At 41.6% G+C, this 23,077-nt stretch overlaps 1 protein-coding gene and 1 long non-coding RNA gene across 2 annotated transcripts in view; one reads left to right on the forward strand and one right to left on the reverse strand.

Moving 5' to 3' along the window:
* The window catches only part of LOC306981545 (uncharacterized protein), a gene marked incomplete at its 5' end in the record, with an annotated part of 361,177 nt that overhangs the window by 294,733 nt on the left and 43,367 nt on the right, over nt 1–23,077 (reverse strand). The window lies entirely within an intron of this gene.
* LOC306981687 lies at nt 8,267–11,016 on the forward strand. The gene is made up of 3 exons (XR_013794129.1): nt 8,267–8,983; nt 9,953–10,656; nt 10,769–11,016. It is a non-coding gene; the product is annotated as an uncharacterized lncRNA (long non-coding RNA).

Genomic DNA, 23,077 nt, shown 5'->3' on the forward strand with positions numbered 1-23,077 from the left:
GTGGCCCGCGACCCGCCGTGGGAGCTGAATTTCGGCCCGCGACCCAAAATGAGTTTGACACCCCTGATCTACACGGTCCAGAATATTGGACTTGGTCGACATTCCAAGTGATGGATACACACCACTGATCCTGGACCAGTCGGCCAACATTGGCCAGGCCTTGATCTATGTCCGTCCCTTGCAAAGGGATATAGACATAAAGGTAAATTCTTCATTACTTATGGGGTTGATTAATCACATGAAAGCAGTGTTAGAGGATAACATTATATCGCTATTTATCAAACTGGGTCAAGCTGTTCAGTCGTACTGTCTCTGTCATAGCCTTGACTCAGTATGATAAATCGAGATTTATTGTTATCCTTTAATTAATGAACATCTACAGATCCTTTCAAAAAAAATTAGAATATCATGGAAAAGTTGATTTATTTTCATAATTCCATTCAAAACGTTGAACTTCCATAGATTATAGATTCTGGGCCCATAACTTTAACCATTTCAAGTATTTAGTTGTTTATTTGTTCATAAATTAGGCTTCCAGCTCGCAAAACCCACGAAAACAGGATTTCCAAAAAACAATACTGTGAAGTAATCACCATTTACTTCTCAGTTTTTGCAGAAAATAAAGAAATAAAAACTTTAAAAATGATACGTCAGTCTTCAATACTTTGTAGGGGATTCCTTTGTCTTAATCACTGTGGCATTGAGGCATCAGCCTGTGGCATTGAGCCATTAAACTTGTCCTTTTCCTCTGAAGAAGTCCCAGACCTGGCCAGCGCGTCGCGTATCTTCAAGTAATAGGCACGGAGCTTGTTTACCTCTTTGCGACATTGCGCAGCTGACCGGTTGAACCCTCTCACAGAGAGCTCCTCTGATATCTTCCCATAGATAACAGTGTTTTTGTGAACCTTGTCCAATTCACTTTGAATATTTTTGTCAGCCCAAATATCTAGCAGCGCTGCTGTCTCCTCCTCTGACCATCTCGACACCTTTGCCGCTGACATTTTTAAAAGGACTCCGAGTAGAATGACGTACACTACGTCACAGCTATACGTTTGCTCATGCGTGAGCATCCGGGCCGAGCTGTGGCTCACCTCTTCCAAGCGGGCCAAAGTCCGGAACCGAGTCAACCTCGGGCACGGATTGATTGCACTCACACTGCACAAACGAACGGCGCAGACGGGGCTTCCAGCGCTTGGGCGCGGCTCGGATGGACAAGTGTGAGCGCGCCCTTAAAGTCCAGACAGCGAGGTTTAACACTTGAGTTAACAGATTGAAACACTCGCGCCAGCCCGGTGCAGTTTCCCCAAACTCAGGCTACATCAGCTTCATCACCCTATATGGACTTGTAAACACATCCATAAAGATGTCCTTACCTTAAAGTTACTGGTCAGGCCCTTTGAACTGATGATGAAGAAGGGAAACACGCTGTCCATCTGCCACGGACCGCGTGATAACGTGATAATCCGTGAAAAAGTCCGAAAACACGATGCACGAGTGTCCTTGTGCCATGGTTTGGTCAAATCTGTCAGTCCGTCCAACGATCAGCCTCTTGTCTTCGTAGTTTATCCGTTTTTCACCGGTTTACAGAGCCATGTTTACATTTCAGCCACTTTTTTAAAGCTTCAACTGAGATGCAAAAAACTAAGAACCATCAAGTGACAAAATATTTCAAAATCAGCATCACTTTCATCTGTTTCGGTGTCTGGCATCTTGTGCTCTCTGAGGTCAGGAGGGACAATTTTTCTACTCGTGTTTACAGTATCACTTTTAGAGTTCATTTTGTCAGACACTCGGGTTAGAGATGTTGAAATCTTTACCTTTATATGTTTCAGCCGCCAACTGCAGGCCGTCATCAGAAGTCTTTTGATTGATTGATTGATTGATTGATTGATTGATTGATTGATTGATTGATTGATTGATTGACTGATGAACTTTATTGTCCTCCATGTGGAAATTTGTCACACATACAACACAACCATTCATATAAAACAATTCAGTTAGTCAGTGCAGCCAGTACATCACAATAAAGCAGTTCAGTTCATCTTAGTTCTGACGCCTCCTCACCTGCTCTTCATCCTTCAGTTTGTTTAAAAGAGACACAGAGCTGGGCAGAAATGAGAGCTTGTATCTGTTCTTGAAACTGTGTGCTCTGTACCGTCTTCCTGATGGGAGAATTACATATTCACCATTCACAAAATGTGATGGATTCTCAATGATTTTCTGAGCTTGGATGAGGACAGTGCTTTCAAAGGTGTCTTTCATGGACGCAAACTCTTTTGTGTTCGTCAGCTTCTTCAGTTAAAGGACCATACCAGGCTGCAATCCCGTACCAGATAATACTCTCTAGAATGGCATTGTAGAAGTGAGTCAACATTTCTGTGCTCACACCAAACAGACGCAGCCTATTTTTTATTTTTTTATTTTTTTTCGGAGGCGGAACATTTGCTTTTATTGTGATTTGTACAACTTGGCCACATGTGAACAAAAATAAAATAAATGCATCAGGTCCTCCTCCCCACAGAACATACAACAAGGATCCTTTTCTATCTGCCATTTGAACAGGGATTTTTTTTGTTGCAGTAATTTTATAAAAGATTTTAAATTGAAATATTCTGGAATATGAATCTATTGTAGTTCTATTAATCGTTCTAAAGTAATCTTTCCACAAAATTGGATCATTAAATTCATCTTCCCAAAACAGGCAGGTTCTGTGTGGAAAAAGTGCAGTGCCTGTGATATTTACATTCCAAATCTATATTATTGTATTTATTTTTACACCAGATCTTATTGGTGGGAGACAAACCATTAACTCATTCTTCCTACAATTTAGCAATTTACTTTTCCAAGTTTTAGGAATTGCAGAAATCAGCTGGTTGTGTTGTAACTCATCGAGCGAAATGCTAAAGGATTTTCTCAAATTTTCATAAGAAATAAAATCTCCGGTCCAGTCATTTACAAAAACACATTCCTCCCACAACAATGGCTTGTCTCCAACGGTAATATTTGAATTCACCCATAGCAACTGTGTCTGAATACCTTGAACTGTATCTGGAAGGTGGTATTGGAAATTCAACCAAGCTTTCAATGCATCCTTGAAGAATGGTGGTAACTCTTTTAAACTATTTTGAAATAGTTTAAATAACAAACATTTCTTTGATTTAACCATAAAAATGTGCTGTACACTTCTCTCCCTTCTCCATCCAAGCAGCGTGTGACCTAACAATAATTCCGTTTACCCGTTCATGATAAAGACTCTCCAATTTATCTTGTTTTCTTATATTCATATTTCAGTTTCAGTTGTGTAACATCTATCTAATAATTGTGGTAGCTCACTTTTTTCATCAATAAGTTCTTGTTCTTGTTTTAGGCTTCTTTTTTCTTAATTGATCCCATCTTGATCGCATGTCCTCTCAAGGAACATTTAAAGGCTTCCCACACATTATGCAGATTAGAGGAGTTTTCATTATCTTCAAAAAATCCCTTGATAAATCTCCTGGTAATATCAAGAAACGAGTCATCATTTAGAAGCGATACATTGAATTTCCAATAACCCCGTCCTCTGGAACAGTGCGGATTGTCAATCAGTAACGTAACCAGACTATGATCAGATCTCAAGCAGTCACCGATACAACAGTTTAATACTCTAGGAACCGATGAGAAGGGAATGGGAAAATAATCAATTCTACTGGCCTGTTTTCCTCTGCGCCATGTATACCTCATTGTGTCTTTATTTAGCAAACGCCAGATATCGACAAGATCTAATGATGCAGCCATTTCTTTCATTTCCCTCAGAGCATGGATGTAGGCCACTTCGATCCTTATTTGTATCCAAGACTGTACTAAAATCCCCAGTTATTATAATCTGATTAGATTGTAGTGAGCCTAAATATTTATTAATTTCACTAAAAAATAACGGATTGTCCTCATTATGGGCATAAATATTTGTTAAAATAATATGCAAGTTATTGATCAATATGTCTATTACAATCCATCTATCTTTAGATACGGAGTGTAGTGTATAATCTACATTACTTTTAAATAAAATCATAACACCTCTACTGTTTTTTAGACCGTGACTAATATATATATCTCCTCCCCATTCAGATGTCCATTTTCCAATCCAATCCAACTTTATTTATAATGCACTTTAAAAACAACATAGTTGACCAAAGTGCAGAACACAACAGCAAAAATTAAGAGCACATCGGTAAAAAGAATACAAGGAATACAGGCAAAAAAGATAAAATACAAAAGATTCTTAACTCAATTAAAAGCTACAGTAAACAGATTTTTAGTGCCAGATAGGAGGCGTGCAGCAGCATTTTGGACAAGTTGAAGTCGGGCTAGGGAAGTCTGGTTCAGCCCAGTGTACAATGCATTACAATAATCCAGGCGACTGGTGATAAAGGCGTGGATTAAAAAATTTAACTCGTTTTCTGAATTAGAGTGAGTTTCCTGCATACAAACAATTTGAATGTCACTTTGATCATTTAACCAAGTAAAAATGTCATTCCTTTTAGAGATATTTGCTAAACCATTACAATTAAATGAAGAAATTCCAATAGGCTTTTTTATTTGATAAACATTTAACTAGTGTAATCTAGATAATGTAGTGCCCCCCAACAGAAATTCTTTCCACACACACACTCCCCCCACACATACCAACACACAACTCCAACCAGAAAACCAACCAACCAAGTATGACCCCACCTCTCTCTAAAACTACGGTCTTCCATTGTCCTTTACACTTCCCCTGGGCAGTCGGTAAGTGTGCCCTCCCCATAACCTGATCCCAACAAAAGGAGAACTGACCACAAGGCAGCTTGTCTTTTTCCCCCTCACACTTCTTCATTGTGTTCAAATTGACCACTTTCAGTATCTAGGCCCAATCCATAGGTCCGAGGCCTCCTAATACAGAATAATAATAATGAAAAAAAATAATATAAAATAAAATACTCCATTGCCAAAACACAGCCTCTTTAAGAAGTGGAGTGTTTGGGACAGTTTAGAACACAAATGCTCAATAACTGCGTTTCCATCACTGGCCTAAAATGCGCATTTCGAAGTTAAAGCAGTACTAAGTAACGTGTTTACCTTAATAAATCCTCTCCGTAGTCCCTGTGGGGGTAATACAAGTGTTTATGGGATGATTGGAGGGTCTTTCATCTCCCCCTGGTGTCTCTGGCCAGAAAACCATGTTTGCAACTTGACTGCCACCGGACCGGAGAAAGCAATACACACTAATGAAATCACGAAGAAGAAGCTAACATGCTAAAGGGAAAAGCTAACTGCGGGCTAACGTCACTTTAATCAGTATTTACAGCCAAGTTTGAGTGAAAAAAAATATTTCCATTGTATAATTGGATGCACAGTAACCCTCTCTTCCTTCGCCTTTCCTGTCAGCGTAGTATTTACTCTCCAAGACAATTAATAAGTTAAAAAATCGTAACTTGCTACGACACCTGCAGTTGCACTTATGGCCTCTAGGGGGAAGAGTTACTTAGTACTGCTTTAAGCATAATTTACGAGTGATGGAAACACCAAATTTCACATTTAAACTCTTAATTCGCATAAAAAGTTTATCCGCTCGCTTGAGGTGTTTTTTGATTTGTGCGCATAACTGTTGATGCGTATTTTGCGAGATGGAAACGCAGTTTGTCGAACAAATGTCATGAAGCGAATAAACAGATGCTGGTGTTAGCGTCGTTTCCATGGTAACATGACTGCTAAGGACAGGATTGTGTGGACGGAGGATGAGATTTAAACCTTCCTTAATAATCATCCACGAAAAAAATATCACATCTATTCTGGATGGTAAACAGCAGCGTAATGCTAAGGTTTACCAGGAAATCCGCGAACTGATGGCTGAAAAGGGCTATGACAAGCCGTGGACCATTTTGAGAAACAAATGGAAAAGTTTGAAGCAACGGTACATGGAGGTGAAATGGCTGCTCATGGCAAGAAACTCATCACCTTCAAATATTTCAACGAGATGGACGAGATTCTAGGCCACCGACCAATTGTGACCTCACTTACATCCGTGATCAATAGCTCTGGCAAGCTTTATGTCTATACAGTCAAATGTTAAACATCCCTACCTTATTGATTAGTATTCCAAAATTTGAGATATTTTTGAAAAGGTATTTAGTTCCTTTATTAGGCCTTTCAAAGCAGATTGTGTTGGTTTTATAAAAACAAAAAAGTTGCATCATCAGCATACATTGTTCCTAATTTGAATAGTTAGAATTACAGCTAGAAAAAAGATCAAGAGAAATGGTGACAAAGGACACCCTTGGCGTACTCCTTGTTTTACTAAAAAGTGTCTGATACATGACCGTTATTAATCACTCGACTAACAGGATGTTTATAAATAGTGTAAAACCACTGTATTAAGTAAGTTAATACGTTTTTTCCAAAGTTAAAAAAAAACAAGATATTGTCTTGTGAACTTCCATTGAACTTTATCAAAGGCCTTTTCAAAGTCAGCAATAAACAGTAATCCTGGTTCCTGATAATTCTCATAAAAATGTATAGTGTCTAGTATTTGTCTCAAGTTGTCTCCAATAAATCTTCCCTTAATAAATCCTGCTTGATCGTTGTTTATAATAGCTCCAATTATATTTTTTTTATTCTTTTTCTTATTGGTTAGTATTCCGATTATGTAGCAAATTAGCAATGTAAACTGCTTTTGTCTGTTTATGTGTCGTTTAAACTAAATTATAGATATCAAATTATTATTATTATGAAATTGTGGCTGCATGATGAGCTAAATTAACGCTAGCCATTTACGCATGGGGCTCGCTGCGTATTTACGCGTGACAAAAGGACACGGGGTGCTTTGCGCAGAAACATCCCGATATAGATTAATTGCTCTATTTATGGCTAAAACCATAAATAGGGCAATTCTCCAGGTAAGACCATGGATCTATAATAATAACTGGATAAGACACTCCCCCCTTCCCCGCGCGCCGGTCGGCGGACGGCCACTCGATGGTACTGCAGCAGCAAATTCCCATTGGGCCCAGAAAGGATTTTTGCCATAGAGCGGCCGTGCGAAAAAAAACTGTCCGTATTTGGCTGACAGGACGCCTACAACTTTCACAACGGTCGGATTTATTGTCGATTATCATCCACATTAACATCATGTACTTTTTTTCCCTTCAAAATGTACGTATCGCCTAAAAAATACCTTTGTAAGGACTTAGCCAAGCTCCGCTCTAGCCAGGCTCTAGCTTTCCGCTGCGCTGATTGGTCAGAACAGGCACGTGGTGTCAGCAGTGCAGCCGGGCACGTGCAGAGCGCGCCCTCAATTTCCGTGAGCGCGCACATGTTGACTTGAAGGGAAACAGCTGCTCACTACCGGAGAAGTTGGAACCATGGATCTATAATATTAAACAGAGTTGGAACAGAGAAACGGGGGATTCAAAACAAACTGCAAGTAAGTTGGTTGCGTATGTATGTTGTTCGTAATTGTAATTATGCAGGGTAAAATATCGCAGTTCGAGGAGACAGTTATTTATAGAATGTAGCTTCGTGAAAATTGCAGAAACAGAAACTATAGTCTATTTATATTTTAAAGGTTATTTAAATCGAACAATGTTAATACAGAATCGTCGAAGATTACATTACCGAATTACATTAATGACAGAATATAGGGAGAAGTTTATGTCGCACGGTATATTATCTTCTTCAGTACAAAATATGTTGAATTTAATGCAATACTTCGTCTTGTCTTAGCCTCAATAAAGCAATATAAAATGAACAGAAAAGAAAGACAACATTACATCTTAATTATAAAACAGAGATATGCATCACATCACCAATGAAACCTTAACAAGACTGGTGTTTATATTTAAACCTTAGACTTATAACACAGTAGATTATTTCTATTTAAGACATAATTCCTATTTTGTTATGACCATGAAATATATTATATAGTGTGATCGGGGTGAGAAATCAGTTATTCTTTCTGCACCTAGGTCACCTGCTGCCGAAGAAGCTGCCAAGAGGAGTCTGTTGCAGTGGGACTTGACATTAACTTTTTTTTTTTCACTAACTGGTGGCTACTAACTGTTATTAGTTTAATTGGTTTATTGTATTATAGTGTTTTATAGCCACAAATACTGCTGTAATAAGAAAACACTGTCACCCATCTCCTGCACATAGTCCAGTAAGCCCCAGGACAGAGCAGTGTTTCGTTCTGCTGTTTGCAGCCCGCTCAGCATATGACTAAGTATAAATAACAGTACGTTTTTTTTATTTTACTAAAAACATGTACAACAAGTTAATCCTACAGCCAGGTGTTTCTGACCATTGGCCTGGCTTCACATCTGGAGATGGTTCCCCGAACTCCGGCCCACGCTGGCTGTTCACTGCTCCTACAGGTTGCCCCAAGCGACTTTAAGGATTGGTCAAATGCAGAGAACTTATTTCTCTACGGGAATTAATAAAGTATACCTTAATAAAGTTATTTGGACATCATTAAAGGTGCCCATCCCCCATGGTTTTATAAGACACAAAAATGAACAGGAGGCAGACATCCAAAAACATTAAACAAAGAGCATCCTCTTACTTGGATCCAACTGAAATTGCTTAGACTTCAACAGCTATTTAAAGGATAATCATCACACAGTTATGTTGAGTTGCCGGTTCACACCAAATCAAATACATTTTATTTTTAAGTCCTACATTGCCTAAAGATTACAGTAGCTAATGTTAATTATTTTATTGTGCATTGTAATAACATTATCTTGGTAGCACGCAATATACATTGTATTGGTGTCACATTAAAATGTATTGCAGTTCTTATCAGCATGACCTTCTTAACTTTAAACAATTTTGTCATCCACAGTATATATACAACTTATATTACACAAAAAAATGGCCAGTCTTGGTTTAAAGCCCACTCACCACGGCAAGGTGCAGGCCACGAGTGGGAACACAAGACCAGACAAGGACAAAACAGACTCTGACGGGACCACAGGTAAGATGTAGCTAATACATTAAACATTGAACATTGAACAACGGAACATCCTCCTGAACTTAATTTTACACATTTACATTTTGTAAAATAGAACCATACAAAACACATAGAGAACAGAAAAGAAAGGATCTGAGGCCCTCTGACTTACAGTTAAGTCTTTTATTTTAACATGTGGACATACCGACGCGTTTCGACCACAGGACACATCCTGGGGATGACTGTCCTGTGGTCGTAAAGCGTCGGTATGTCCACATGTTAAAATAAAAGTTTTTTTTTCATAAGGAACACAAAAAGTTATTATAACAAGTATGTAATATTGGGAGTGTGAGTGTGGCTCCAAGTTCAAGACAAAGGTCCCTACGTTGGTGAGCCATACTTTGCTAAAGTAAGTAAGTGTTTTTTTCACTATTTGTCATCGTATGCATACAACGAAATAGTGTCAGGTGTGCTGCCACTGTGGATCAACCTGACCAGTATGTTTTCACCTACCACTTGTGCTTCATTTTTGCAAGCTCCAAGTATCAACCTGACCAGCATGTTTTCACCTACCACTTGTGCTTCGTTTATGCAAGCTCCAAGTATCAGATATTCCATTTGTCACTTTTTGTCATCGTATGCATACAACCAAATAGTGTCAGGTGTTGGTCCTGAGCCACTGCGACTGAGCCGCGCCGCCACTGTGGATCAACCTGACCAGCATGTTTTCACCTACCACTTGTGCTTCATTTATGCAAGCTCCAAGTATCAGTGAAAACAAGAAGGTAACTATTTTACCTTTTGTTCACAGGTCACACAATTAAGCCATCCAACAAGAGCCTGCTGGTATCAAGTTCAGAAAATATAAGCCTATACTGCTTCAACACAATAAATGCCGCTACCCACTTGTGCATTACTGGTGGTGAAAGTGAACCAACTTCGACAATTTGCGTCTAACCAATTCTTTAGTCATTTTCACTGTTTCCCTTTTAGCTAAATGATGGAGCCGAATGGTGCAGTATATGGAAGTTGTCATTTTTACCAAAAGATGCACATGGTTGTCCTCAACAGTGGTATCAAACATGTGACTGTGCAGCCCTGGAAACAAAGTCTTGTCCTTGCTGTAAGAAAGAACTTCATTTGCAATAGCTGCAGACAGCCCTCGTCCTTGGGGAAGTTTACCAGAGGTTGCTTTTAAAATGCGCTGGAAACAGCGCTCTGCCTCTCTACAAACTGCAATTACTCCATGTGATGGCTTCTGCAATCCTCCACGATTCTTCAGTTGAATGAAAGGGTGGATGGAGGAGTCCGATGTTAAGGCCTCAGAACAGGGTGAGCAAAGATGTCTTTCCTTGATTTTTCTGACTACAAATCCTGCAATGTAGTTGATTGCAGCATCTTTATACTCAGATATTGCATCGACATCAGGGCAGTTGATGTAGTCATGCTCAGACTGGGCCTCCATGACAGGTTGGAGGTTGAACCTTTGCGTGGTGTTAATGGACGCAGGTGTTACACCCAAGATGTTTGTATTGTCCAGAAGGAGACAGTTGCCTGTTCCAGTCTTCACCTGTTGCCTGACAAGAAGACGTTTGTAGGCTGCAGTGAACTGTCTGGTCGTGGGATTGTTGTTGAATCCACCACGTGCTCTGACAGAGGAGAAGAAAAGCTCAAGATGGTCTTGGCTGAGTTTGTAGGTCAGTAGATAGCGGCACTGGGCATTATCCTTTTCCACTATGTCATGGAAGATGTTCTGAGCACTTCTGGCACTGGCAATGAACCCAATAACACATGTTCTTCTTCTTCCAGAGTGCAGGTGTTTGCCGTTGCTGTCTCTGAGGGAAAGCAGAGCTGCCTCTGCTTTTTGCAAGATTGCTGCAGTTCGGTCTTTATTCCACGTTCTCATCGGTGCCTTGTATCCCTTGCCCAAAGGGTTCCTGCTGTTGAGAACATCAAAGGCAGCATCCATTGTCCTCAGGAAATCTACTGTTTCCTCACAGCCTTTAAACTCTGGCAAATGCAGGTCTTTGTTGCAGTATTCCAGAGCATCAGCTACACTGCTGCTGAAAACTTGTGTTGCAAGCTTTACTTTCATCTTCTGCCTGTCCCACTTTATATGTGCCATCTTCAACTTGTTCCCTAGTCTGAGTCCTTCTTTTTCTTGGAGCTTATTCAGCTCAACAAGAAACTTCCACTGAATCTTACCTGTTGAGGTTTGCAGTGTACCTCCATCAGCCAGCGCATTCCTGAGCAGCTTAATCATGTGGCAAACATCCAGAAGTACATGAACTGACGATTCAGACACTGGATGAGGAAAAGAAAGTCTCATTGAATGAACATCAAAGTTGGCGCCAAGTGCTTTAAGCATGGAGAAATGGCATGATGGGCCATCACAGGTAAGAGAAACTATACTTACCCCAACACTGTGTAGGCGGCGAAGGCATTCACTCACTATGTTGGCACGTTCTTCACCTGTGAGCGAATCAATGAAGAAATATGCCACTGGGATCTTCCAGGAGTCCTCGATGGCAACAGCCATCAGAACAAGAGCCTCTCTTGCAGGTGGGAGACTGTCGTCCACAATGCCACATCCCAGGTCCACATATCCATGGAATTTCCCAGCGCTATATTCAATATGCTTTTGAATTGCCATATCATCCAGCATCAAAGCACAAATGGTTTCCTTGCCTACCTTATGCCTCTCCTGTACACGGGCCTGAAGAGCAATAAAAGACGCCTCGGTGAAGCCTGGATCTGAAGAGACCCCACTATACCACTTCCTGAGAGTGTCTGGATGTGGCAAGGCCAAGTCAAAACACTCTCGCACATAGGCATAAGCCTTAGCAGAGTAGAAGTGGAGAGTCAAAGCAAAAGCACGCAATTCCTCGGACACTTTTGACTTATTACCTTTCTCCAGTCTTGTGAGAATTTCCTTTGTCACTGTACTGAATGAGTTCTCCATCATCTTTGCACATCCGGTGGAAATGAGGCTTTTATCTTTCAGCTTTTTGATGACTTCCACCAGGGAGTCCACTCGTGTCCGCAAGCGACGGTTCTTGGCTTGTTCATTCTTGAGTTTTTTTCGACATTGGCCCACCTTTTCTTCTGCAGAAAATAACTGAGTCTCCAATCGCCGCTTAACAGCTCTAGGTGATCCTGTGACTGCATAACAATGGTCCTGAGTGGTGCAACCTACAACTTGGTTGGGAACACATGACATTGGTGGCTCATCATCCTCAAACTCAAGATCTCCATCTTCTGTCAGTTCTGCATCATGAATGTTGCTTACGTGGGCCTCATCTGTTGAAAACTCACAAACACTTACCTTAGTGAGTTCAATGTTGCCCATGTTGGCTGTGTAGCCTGTGTATGTGTGGTCCTTAGCTGCTACAGGAAAGTTGGCATTATTCGTGGGATTTGCCCGAGTTGTCAGACACCTACCTTCTGAGAAGTAGTCAAAAATTGTAGGAACTGCTGACGGTTTTAGTACCTTTCTCCCACCTTTGATGTAAAAGCACTCCTCCTCAAAATGCGCTGCACACACCCTGGAGTTTTTATTGGGCACCCAGTTTTTACGCTTCACTCTCTGCTCCCACTGTGAATTCCTCTTTTTGTCACGCACAGGAAACCTGAAACATTGAAGAAAGAAATTTGTATTGCGTTTTTGTGCTGTTTCAAGTGTAATTTATTTCTCCATTGCTAAATTTACCATTACAGTATATTACTTACAGTAGCCTAGGGCTATAAATGATGTTTGTTCACACAATATAACACGTTTTTCCCCCCATTGTTATCAAAAGTTTGAGTTGCCATGCAGTGTATAGCATTTGTCTTATTTAGCACTTCTCCAGATGCTAAAAGTAACTTTACAATTGTGTGCAATGCATCATTCATTCACTCCATACTCAGTGGTGATAGTTTACTCATAAGTGATTGTCTATGTTATTACATATACATATTATTAACCAGAGTTTGTCTGAATAAAAACAAAGCATTCTTTTACACATGTATATGTATTGGATGGGTATTGCAATATGATTAATGGTTTAAGACAGGTTGGGTGTTTAGTGTAATTATTTGGCATTGTGAAATCAAAATGTGAATATATGTACTTTTTTCCTTTCAAACCAGCATCAAGTCACACTAAAACTGAAAAAACAAAAATGTTGGTTTGTGAAAGAAAAGTGCTTTGTGACTCCTTTAGCTGGGCACATTTTCACATAACTATGTAATTAAGATTAATATTAAAGCGCATTTGGAAAGAGAAAGTCCTGCTATCATTACACTTTAGATATGTGGGATCAAGAAATAAATCTTTTAAAATCATGTCACAATTGTAAAATGTAGTATCAATGTACTCTGCGTTTTCTTTGCAATGCGTGCAGTGGTTTAAAAATGGCGCATAGTTTTTCAAAATAAGCAAGTTCCTTGGCAAGACTCAATGAATGTCTGAAGCTATACTCTATTACAAAACACCTTATTTAATGAACAGATAGCCTAATCTTACCTATAAAGTGGAATCCTCCCATGATCCGTTCGATTGGTGCAGTTGATGGCAGAGCAAGAAGGCATCTTTGCGTTTTGCACTTGCAACAGGCCAAAAGGTCATAGCGTGGGAAGGTTTTGACAGCTTTTATACTGTCACTGTCAAATTCCCATCCCCCACCGTCCATCAATTTTGATGGATCATGGCACGCCCCCATAGTCATCAAATTTTGATACATTTGCCTACATTAGTCCTACATTAAGACAGTGCACAGTCCCCATTCCCACGACACTACTGAAAGGTATGTTATACTGTTTATTTATGGATGTTGATTTGTACAATTCTATATTCTGCAGTCACCAAGTCTTAACTTTTTTTTTAATTTATTTTAGATATTAGGAAAGACATGAGTCCTCCAGCTGCTCCACATGACTGTCCCTTGCATGGTAAACATATCAATGCTCTTATAAACCTCTGAATATGCTTTGCAATATCTAAGATTTATACTGTGTACTGCATTATAGAACCCACTATTTGGATTGTCGGGGACAGTTACGTCCGCCGAGGCCGTGACAGGGCAGCGCAGACTCCAGGCGCAAATCTGGGTCTGGCTGCCCAAATCCGATGGTTTGGATTTGGAGGCCTAAAGTGGGACGGCGTGGTCCACTTTCTCCGCCGGACCCTCCAACGCCAATCCGCCCCGGCTGTCCTGCTCATCTGCTGCGGCAGCAATGACCTTGGAGTCACCAAGAGCGTGGACATTATCGCAGCGATGAAGCGGGACCTGATGGACCTCCACGGGCAGTATCCGGAGATGGTGATCGTCTTCTCCACCCTGACAGATCGACGCCTGTGGAGGAACGCCAGGTCGGGGCGGATCAACCGGGCCAAAAAATTCATAAATAATGTGATGAGGGTATTTGTAAGTATTGGTGGTTGCATGATTGAACATCCTGCTATAAAGTTTGACTGCCCTGATCTATTTTTGAGAGACCAGGTTCATTTCACCGATTTGGGAAATGACATTTTTTTAAAAGACTTTGCCAACGCACTGGAAAAATACTGTCACCGGGTCTAAAATCAAAATAATTGACAATCAGGACAATACCCGGTGATTGTGTTTTTTTAGTGCATAGTGTTGTAGGCCTATACTCTGCAAATATGTTGGGGAACATTCTTTGTAGCAGGATCTTTTTTTTTTTTTTTTTTTTGGATGTTGAGTGCGCGCATGTGTTCCCTCATCACACTGTAAATAGTTCACATTGTAAATAGTTCTTGCTGTTCCGGACATTGGCAATCAAAAGAATTGTTAATAGTCAATTGTAATTTGTAAGATACATTTTCCCCAAATATGTTTTTGCCCCCCCTCTACTTTTTTTCTTGAGTAATTGTTATTAAATAAACTTTTCCTATGTACATTAGGTTAATCTTTCCAGTTATTGGGTTCAAATTCTTCATCTACACATGTGGTTTGTGAATATAGTGGATTAATGGATTTCGTAAGTATAGACTTGAACATCATATGTGATCGTTTGTCTTTTATATTTTTTTCATTGTTGTTTTAATGTGAAAATGTGATACATCACTTTTGCAGGTTATATCCACACAACCGTGTTCGTATCTTATTTGTTATAAAGACAAACTCTTAGCTACAAAACCTTCCTAAAATATAGATGTGCCCGTGTACATTCAATTGATTTAAGTGTATAAAAGAAAAGTCTGTAACATCACAGTATCACAAGAAAGACACAAAACGCAATATTTATTAAGTAACAAAATTGTCCAAACGCAAAACAAACCGTATGACATTAGCATTTAGAATGACAGGGTATTTTACCTTATGTGGACACCTATTCAAATGTTTTTATATAAAACTCCGATAGATAGTCATAATCCTAATAATGATGTCACACCAATAGGCACTGAAAGGATTCCTGATAGTCGCACATTTGATCAAAGCACTACAGAAATGACTTGATATATAGTCAATTGTACAAGTGAAATGAATCTTTTAACCGTAGGAAAAACAGTTCAAAAAGTGAAGAACAGATCTTTAATTGCATCAATGGCGAGGCTGAGCGATCTGGACCTGCTCAGCGTATAACCCTGCCGCACTCTCCTGCTGCCGCGGTCCATAGCTGCGGTGCGCGTTCTCGTCGCGCTGAGAATCATGGGGAGCTGCAATAAACATCCGCCTTTCATTGTGTTTTTTAATTGAAATTATAAATGACCACTAATATGGGCGTAACGATGAATAATATAAATTATACAAGCATATAATAGCCGTTAAAATTTTCTCTGGGCCCAATGGACCAGGAACTAACGCGGAAGTAAGAATTTTTTCTGGCTCGCTGCGCCAATGAGCACAGGCCATTGAAATCAACAGGCGGCCATATTGGAAGCCCGGGGCTTGGGTAGGACAGGTGAGACACTCACTTCCTCCCATTGTCCAACTTAAAGGTTTGCCTGATAATCGAGTTTTTCGGAGTCCATCTCCAAGCTCCGTTTGTGCATCAGCACACCCGGGGATCAGCGCCCAGACAGAATTAATTAATTAATTAATTTAATTTGTTGAACTTGTTAGATCTATTTTTCCATTTTATTACGTTAGCTACTTGCAAAGATATTTTTTACCTCACTAATCGAATCCATGTTTGTGCGTTCAGATATAAATGGAGATGGTGAAGACATGCCAGACTCAGAAAGTGCCGAATCAGAAGGTATCTTGTTTAGCCTTTAGCGTATTTAAAAAAAAAAAAAAAAAGAAACATGCCGATTAATAATATTTGTTTAAACAGAATTGGATGTTTCAGCGGCTGGAGGCGATCCTCCAGTCGAGTCCCCCACACCAGTATCAAGTGGTAGTACTACACGGAGTTTCTGGTCCCGCTCCTCAAACTCCAGGCGTGGTGGAGAGATCCAGCCGTTATTTGAGGCGATTCTACGGCAGCAGCAGGAGCAGGCAGAAAAGGACAAAGAAAACATTGATAATATCGCCTCTGTCCTGGGAAAAGCAATGGAGTGTTTCAAGCGCTGTGCAACCGCTGCAGAAAGGCAGGCCCGTGCGATGGAGACCATGGCTAATCCGCCGGCAAACAGGGCACCTGATCATTTTTGGCCCTCTCCTTCCACACCCCAACCATGTCACCGCTTCAACCCACAATCAAAGCAATGTTTTCCCCCAATCGTATTTTAATTTACAAGAAAGTAAATACAAAATCCATTGTCCAACAATCTATTCACTTTATTAATGATTACGCTAAATATTGTGTAATATAATTGTGTAAAATAACAAATGTGTGTGCAGTGTTAATTATTGAAATTATAATTGAATAAAGACGTTTAAATGAAAAAAGGGCTCATTCTTATATTCCATATAAAAAATGTTACAATGTACTTCTGTATCAACTGCTACAACTACTAAATATAAAAAAACAGGAGGACTCCAAGCTGGCGGACACATAGCGCCAAGAGCAGCCCTGATTTCATGTGCTCTGACATTGGGCGGCTCATGGTGGTGCTGATCAGCCAGAGGTTGAACATCAGGAGCATCTTGGTCGGCTGGTGGACGTGGCTGTTTTTCTTTCTCACACATATTGTGCAAGACGCAGCAAGCGGCTACCACAGTTGGCATGAAAGAGTGGTGCACATCAGAACGTTTTGCCAGTATGCGCCACCTCGCCTTAAGGTGCCCAAATGCGTGTTCTACCCTAACCCTTAAGGCACTGAGGTGCGCGTTAAAAGCCTCTTGTTCACATCCATGTTGTCCTGGGGATGTCGCTCTGGAAATCTGATGAAAAATGAGTCCTATTGTCAAATTTATTGTAGGCTATAGCTTTTAATGCAGCTGGCGCTACAGCTATACATTAATAACATAATGATTTTTTTTTTACTTTAACGAAATATGACGTTTGCAATGATTTCATCATTTTAAAACAAGCCTACCTGTACATATTTGAAGTTATGAACACAGCCGCATCGTGTGCACTGCCAGGAGTTCCAACACAAATGTCCCTTATTTGATACGTATCATCCACCAGCGCCTGGAGGACGATGGAGGGCCATCCTTTACGGTTTACGTAGTCTCTGTATCCATTTGAGGGGGGCAGAACTGGGATGTGGGTCCCATCAATTGAGCCATACACTTGTGGGACAACGTGCGCCTGTGCGTTTCGGTGCGCAATTTCTCTTGCCTCCGCAACATCTGGCAGCTTGATGAAATTCGTAAGCATTGTTTGCTGTATGGCCTTGCAAACAGCGTAGACACATCGATGGACGGTGGTGTTGCTGACACCAAGGGCCCGATCTTGCACATCAAAACGGAGACGATAGCGTGACATTTTGCACTCAGTAGGAGCGCACTTTGTGATCTTGCTACTCCAGACTTAGCGCATTTAAGTGGGTGGAGACACACATTTTCCTCCAACCAGATCGACTCCGCGTCCAGGAGAGTGGTTGTGTGGGGTGAACATGTGCTTTTGTTTTGCTTCGCGTTCACGCCAAGCGCGGGCCGATCCGCGCCACAGCGGACGCTGTAGCTCTTTTTCTCTCGAGACGATGGGGTAAATAAAGATTTTAGTTTGACCTGTGAGAGCCTAAAGCTTAAGAAAGAACGCAAGACAGCGCAATGTAAACCAGGAAGTGAATGTCAGCCGTGTTTCCATCAGTGCAGTCACCTCCTCTTGTGACGCCCCCTCACAGGTGGCGGAGGGGAATGGCACATATAGCGCCGCCATTCAGAAAATAATTCACCAAGAGCCTGCGTCGCCCCGTGCGCCGCCACAAGATCTGGCCCCAAAAGTCTCACCGATGATCCGGTATTCTGCGCAGGAGGCCAACTTGTACAACGCGATGGCAATACGTTTCCTCGTTGGGTCAGGAGGGCGACCATGCGTTTGTACCGGACCCACGTATGGCCCAATGATGGTTACAACAGTGCCGTTATTCGCTAGAACAGCTTGATGGAAAAACGTAAAATTCGCATCTGTTATACGCTTTGCTTTAGCGCATTTTGAAAAGATTCGCATTTTGTTTGATGGAAACGCAGTTGATGTGCACATCCCATTTGAACATATCATTAATATGTACACCGAGATACTTGAAAGATTTGACCTGCTGGATTTGTTTGCCTCCAATCACCACCGGGTCATGTTTTTGTGTAGCTCTAGGATCAAAAATGACCTCCTTTGTTTTGACTGCATTCAGTGACTGGTGGTGGTCCTCACACCAGGAGATGAAGGAGTTTATCTCTGCGTAGTATGAGGAAGGGCAGCGACCTGCATACAGGAGGATCACAATCACGGTGTCATCAGGGAATTTAATTGTCTATCACCAGCGTGTGGTGATGTGTCACTAATCAGCTGCTCTAACTTCCGAGGCGTGACCAGTCTGACGGTCCCAACACGTCCAACAGACTGGTCATGCCCCCTACCGCTCGGTGGAGCTTTCTCGGTTTTATTGTGGAGAGTGGGCAAGTTAGGTCTTATCCCGAGAAGATCCGTGCCGTTGAAGAGTGGCCAACGCCTGGTAACGTTAAACAGCTCCAGCGTTTCCTAGGTTTTGCTTACTTTTATCGTTGCTTTATCCGTGATTGCAACACCTCTGACTCATCTGACCTCCCCTAAGGTACCCTTTGAATGGACGAAAGAGGTTAAACATGCTTTCCAAGGGTTAAAGGAACTTTTTTCTTCTTCTCCAATTCTTGCTCATCCAGATTCTTCACGGCAAATTGTTGTAGAAGTGAACGCCTCAGATACTGGGATAGGGGCTGTCCTGTCCTGAGGAGCGTTATTGGGTCTCTCATTCGCGATTTCCATCGGGGGTCGCCTGGAGGCTCCCGTTGAGGACGGGGGGTACTGTCATGATCCCTGTCTGTTCTCCTCTTCCCCCTCCCCTCCCCTCCTGTGTGTGTGTGTGTGTGTGTGTGTGTGTGTGTGTGTGTGTGTGTGTGTGTGTGTGTGTGTGTGTGTGTGTGTGTGTGTGTGTGTGTGTGTGTGTGTGTGTGAGCGTGTGTGTGTGTGTGCGTGTGTGCATGTGTGTGTGTGTGTGTATGTGTGTGTGCGTGTGTGTGTCTGGCTGATTCAATGTCCTGCTTTTGCAACATACTATATTAAATGCTCTAATATAGGCCGGGGCCTTTATTTACTCAAGGGCATCTAGGACCAGGCCTTTATTGGAACCAGGCCACAATTAGAGACAGGCCTTTATTTCTATTTGAGCAAAGCGGACGACCAGGAAAATGAAGAAAAACGAGACTTGTGTCCATTTGCACCTAAAATATTAGGTTCATTTATTAATGAACATTTCAAACCCTCTCCCAGCGGCTGGAACATACGCCTTTTATTTTGTCGGGACAACAGGAAGTGTTTCGTTGCTGTTAGCGGAACATTGACATCAATGTCACTGCAGGTTTCTGTTTCGTTTTTACCGCGGACCGGATTATTTTAGAGTTATTTTGAGGCGTGGAACTGACCTGCACACGGAGCAGCTGGACGTGCTTTGAAGACGCAATGGTGACTTTACTAAAACCCTGGAGCAGGGGTGGTGAACACGCAGCTCTCGAGCCGCATGCGGCTCTTGACCAATCAGAGTGCGGCTCTTTGAATGACTGGTGATATTTAATACAATGCAGCTCTTTGCAAAATAATTGATAAACTGCAACAGTCTTTATGAATCTTGACCAAAAATCCAACCATAGTCAATCTATTAGTTTCCATCTCTAAACACATGAATGAGAGTCGTCTCTCTCCTTTTCGAGGCGGCGTGTAAAAGGTGCCCGTGCAGCAGGATGTCGATTAAACAACAGGCAGGCAGATCGGGGCTCTGGGATCAGCTTCTGTGCTTTTCAGGTTCCTGATCAGCTGATCTTTATTTGATGAAATTTGGCCTCATGTTCACAGAAAAAGATCTAAATTAGGAAATGGCAAAAAGCGGAGCTCTTTTGAAGCATATGATGTGGAGCGCGACATCGTAACGCTGAAATACGCAAAGTCATTGACTTTTCTTTCACATGTGACAGTAACTGTAACAGATGCAACATAAAAGAGAATCTCAGATCCTCCAGAGGCTCCTGGTTAAAGTTTATGAACTTTGTGCAGCCTAGAGTGTGTTCTATGCACAGTCCAGTCAGAACGAAGCTGCAGGCACTGAGCGCACAGGCCAGGGGCGAATCAGAGAAGGGGGCTCAGTGAGCAGGGCCCCACATACAAACACACCCCAGCATTAAAAAAAAGTTTAAAAAAAATAATTCTGTCTCAGTCAGAGCAGAACAGCACAAAATGTCAGTTAATATACATGTATTTCAATCATGGTGAGAAGTAAAACCATTAAATCTAACACAATTATTGAACAAACAAAGAAAAAGGCGAGGCATAAAGTTATAGTTTATTGTGATGAAATATAACGGTCACATTCTATTTAATCACAATAAACTACCGCCCCGGGATCTCACTAATGGTCGGTGTCTTTGTGGCTCTTCACAGGATCAAGGTTGAAAATTTCGGCTCTTGGTCTCTGACTAGTTAGCCAGCCCTGCCCTGGAGGGTCACACAACATTTGTTGCCCTGTTTCCAAATATAGTCACAGGAGGCTTGAAAAGTGGCTAAATCTGTGTCAAAGTTACGCTCGGATCAGCTCCTCCACAGCGTCCCCCTCGGCCCGGGTTCCCGTTTGTTTACTTCCTACACGTGAGTTTTCATTTACACCAGTATGAGACAAATTCCTAACATGGGGAATATTTCTACTGCTATAGTTTCTAATAAAAGCCCCGGCCTGTTTTAGAGACCGGCTTTAATTTGCCTCCGCCAGCCGCAAACCCGGCCTCTGTCAGAGACCCGGCCTCTGATGGAATACAGGCCAGTATTAGAGAATTTACGGTACATACATACATACTAGAGATGCGCGGGTCGACCTGAAACCCGCGGTCAACCCGCGGTGCCCGCGGATTCGGTCGGGTTACAAAGCGCACTTTTTTGGTTTTGTCCTTGTATTGTTGGCTTACTACATACAGTGCATTCTTATCCATAAATGCCACAAAAGTCGAGTGTGTTTAGTTGAATGTTTAGTTTTAGGGGTAAACGTGCCATAGCATGTTATGTTTAGATGTCAGCTGGACAATCGCTTCTGTATGACTTTGATCACCACTACAAATGCGTCACAATAGCCGTGCCCGAGCACATGATGACAAGCACATGTGATGAAAGTAATGCATCAACAAGAAGCAAGGTAGAACTAAAATCAAAGACACAGCATCTTACTGACCTGAGGAGGGCAACTTCGTAGCGTCAGGTAGAAAGCTGAGAGGCTTTTTTCCGGGTCGGATGGGTCGGATTTAAATTACAGCGTGTCGGGTTGGTGCGGGTCAGAAATAAAGACGACCCGCACATCTCTAATACATACAAACATACATACATACTTACTTACATACATACATACATACACACACACACACACACACACACACACACACACACACACACACACACACACACACACACACACACACACACACACACACACACATACTACACAGACAAAATCACACCATGAGAATTACAAATTTGATCTATTTCATTATTTTTAAAAAGGCACTTGTGAAACGCACCAAAGATAATGGAACTATCGTGGGAAAATGCTGTGAGCCCTCAGTAACCATGGTTACCAAAGTACTCAAATTGCTACTGTGGCCGTTTCTCAATATGCGTTCTTGTCCGTGCTTGTGAAACGTCATCGGAGCCGGCCCGAGTACTGTTGTTCTCGCCCCGCCCCCTTTACCGAGTCTGCATCAGAGCAGACTCGCTGCGTTCTCGGAGACCGACGTATCCCAGAAGGCATTGCGGCAGCAACAGGGCAGCAGCGGCAAAAGTGAATGCGGTAAGTTTAATGTTGCCTTTATTCTTTTTCTCGACTAAAATTCACTTCTGAGGCGATTTCGGGCGAGAAACGTCCACTTGTCAAGCAAACCCAATTGTCTGTTTATCGGTTGAATCCCAAGTAAATGTACGATGTAGCATCTTTAGGAAAGTTAGCGGCCCGCGCTGTGAGCTGTAGCCGAGCAGAGTGAGCTCTAACTCGGCTACAGTTCTACGAAGCTCCGCTGTTTTTCTCCGGCTCGATTGTAATTAAGGGGAGACACTACAGGCAAAACTCAATTTTTTCAGTTTTCAGGTTTTGGGCCAAATTGGTCTCTGAACATATAAGCTTTCACCCGGAAACAGAAAATACGCCTAATCTTCACAATAACATGTTTAAATATTGCGCTGATTCAATGTTCTCCCATAGACTTATATGGGAGAACGCAATTTCAAGGGCCTTTTTCTCAAAACACATTTTTTCTGTCATTGTGGCGACACTATGTCCACGTCAGTCGGACCTAAAGACTTCACATTTTCCAGCCTTGGACTGAACACTATTTGGAAGATTTTTTCAGAGGGATTTTTTATTATTTAATCCATTAAGCCCCATTTATTGAGTTTTGAATGTCAAAAAATGAGGCGAAAGTTACATTTTTACATATTTTTTCACTAAAAAACAGCTTATTTTAAAACTAAACAAGAAATCCTAAATCCCCTCTGAGAAAGTCTTGGTAACTCATTTACCAATAAAATGAAACCATAAATTTGAATGTAGCTCTA

The sequence above is a fragment of the Gobius niger genome (assembly GCF_951799975.1).
Source record: "Gobius niger genome assembly, chromosome: 22".
NCBI lineage: Eukaryota > Metazoa > Chordata > Actinopteri > Gobiiformes > Gobiidae > Gobius > Gobius niger.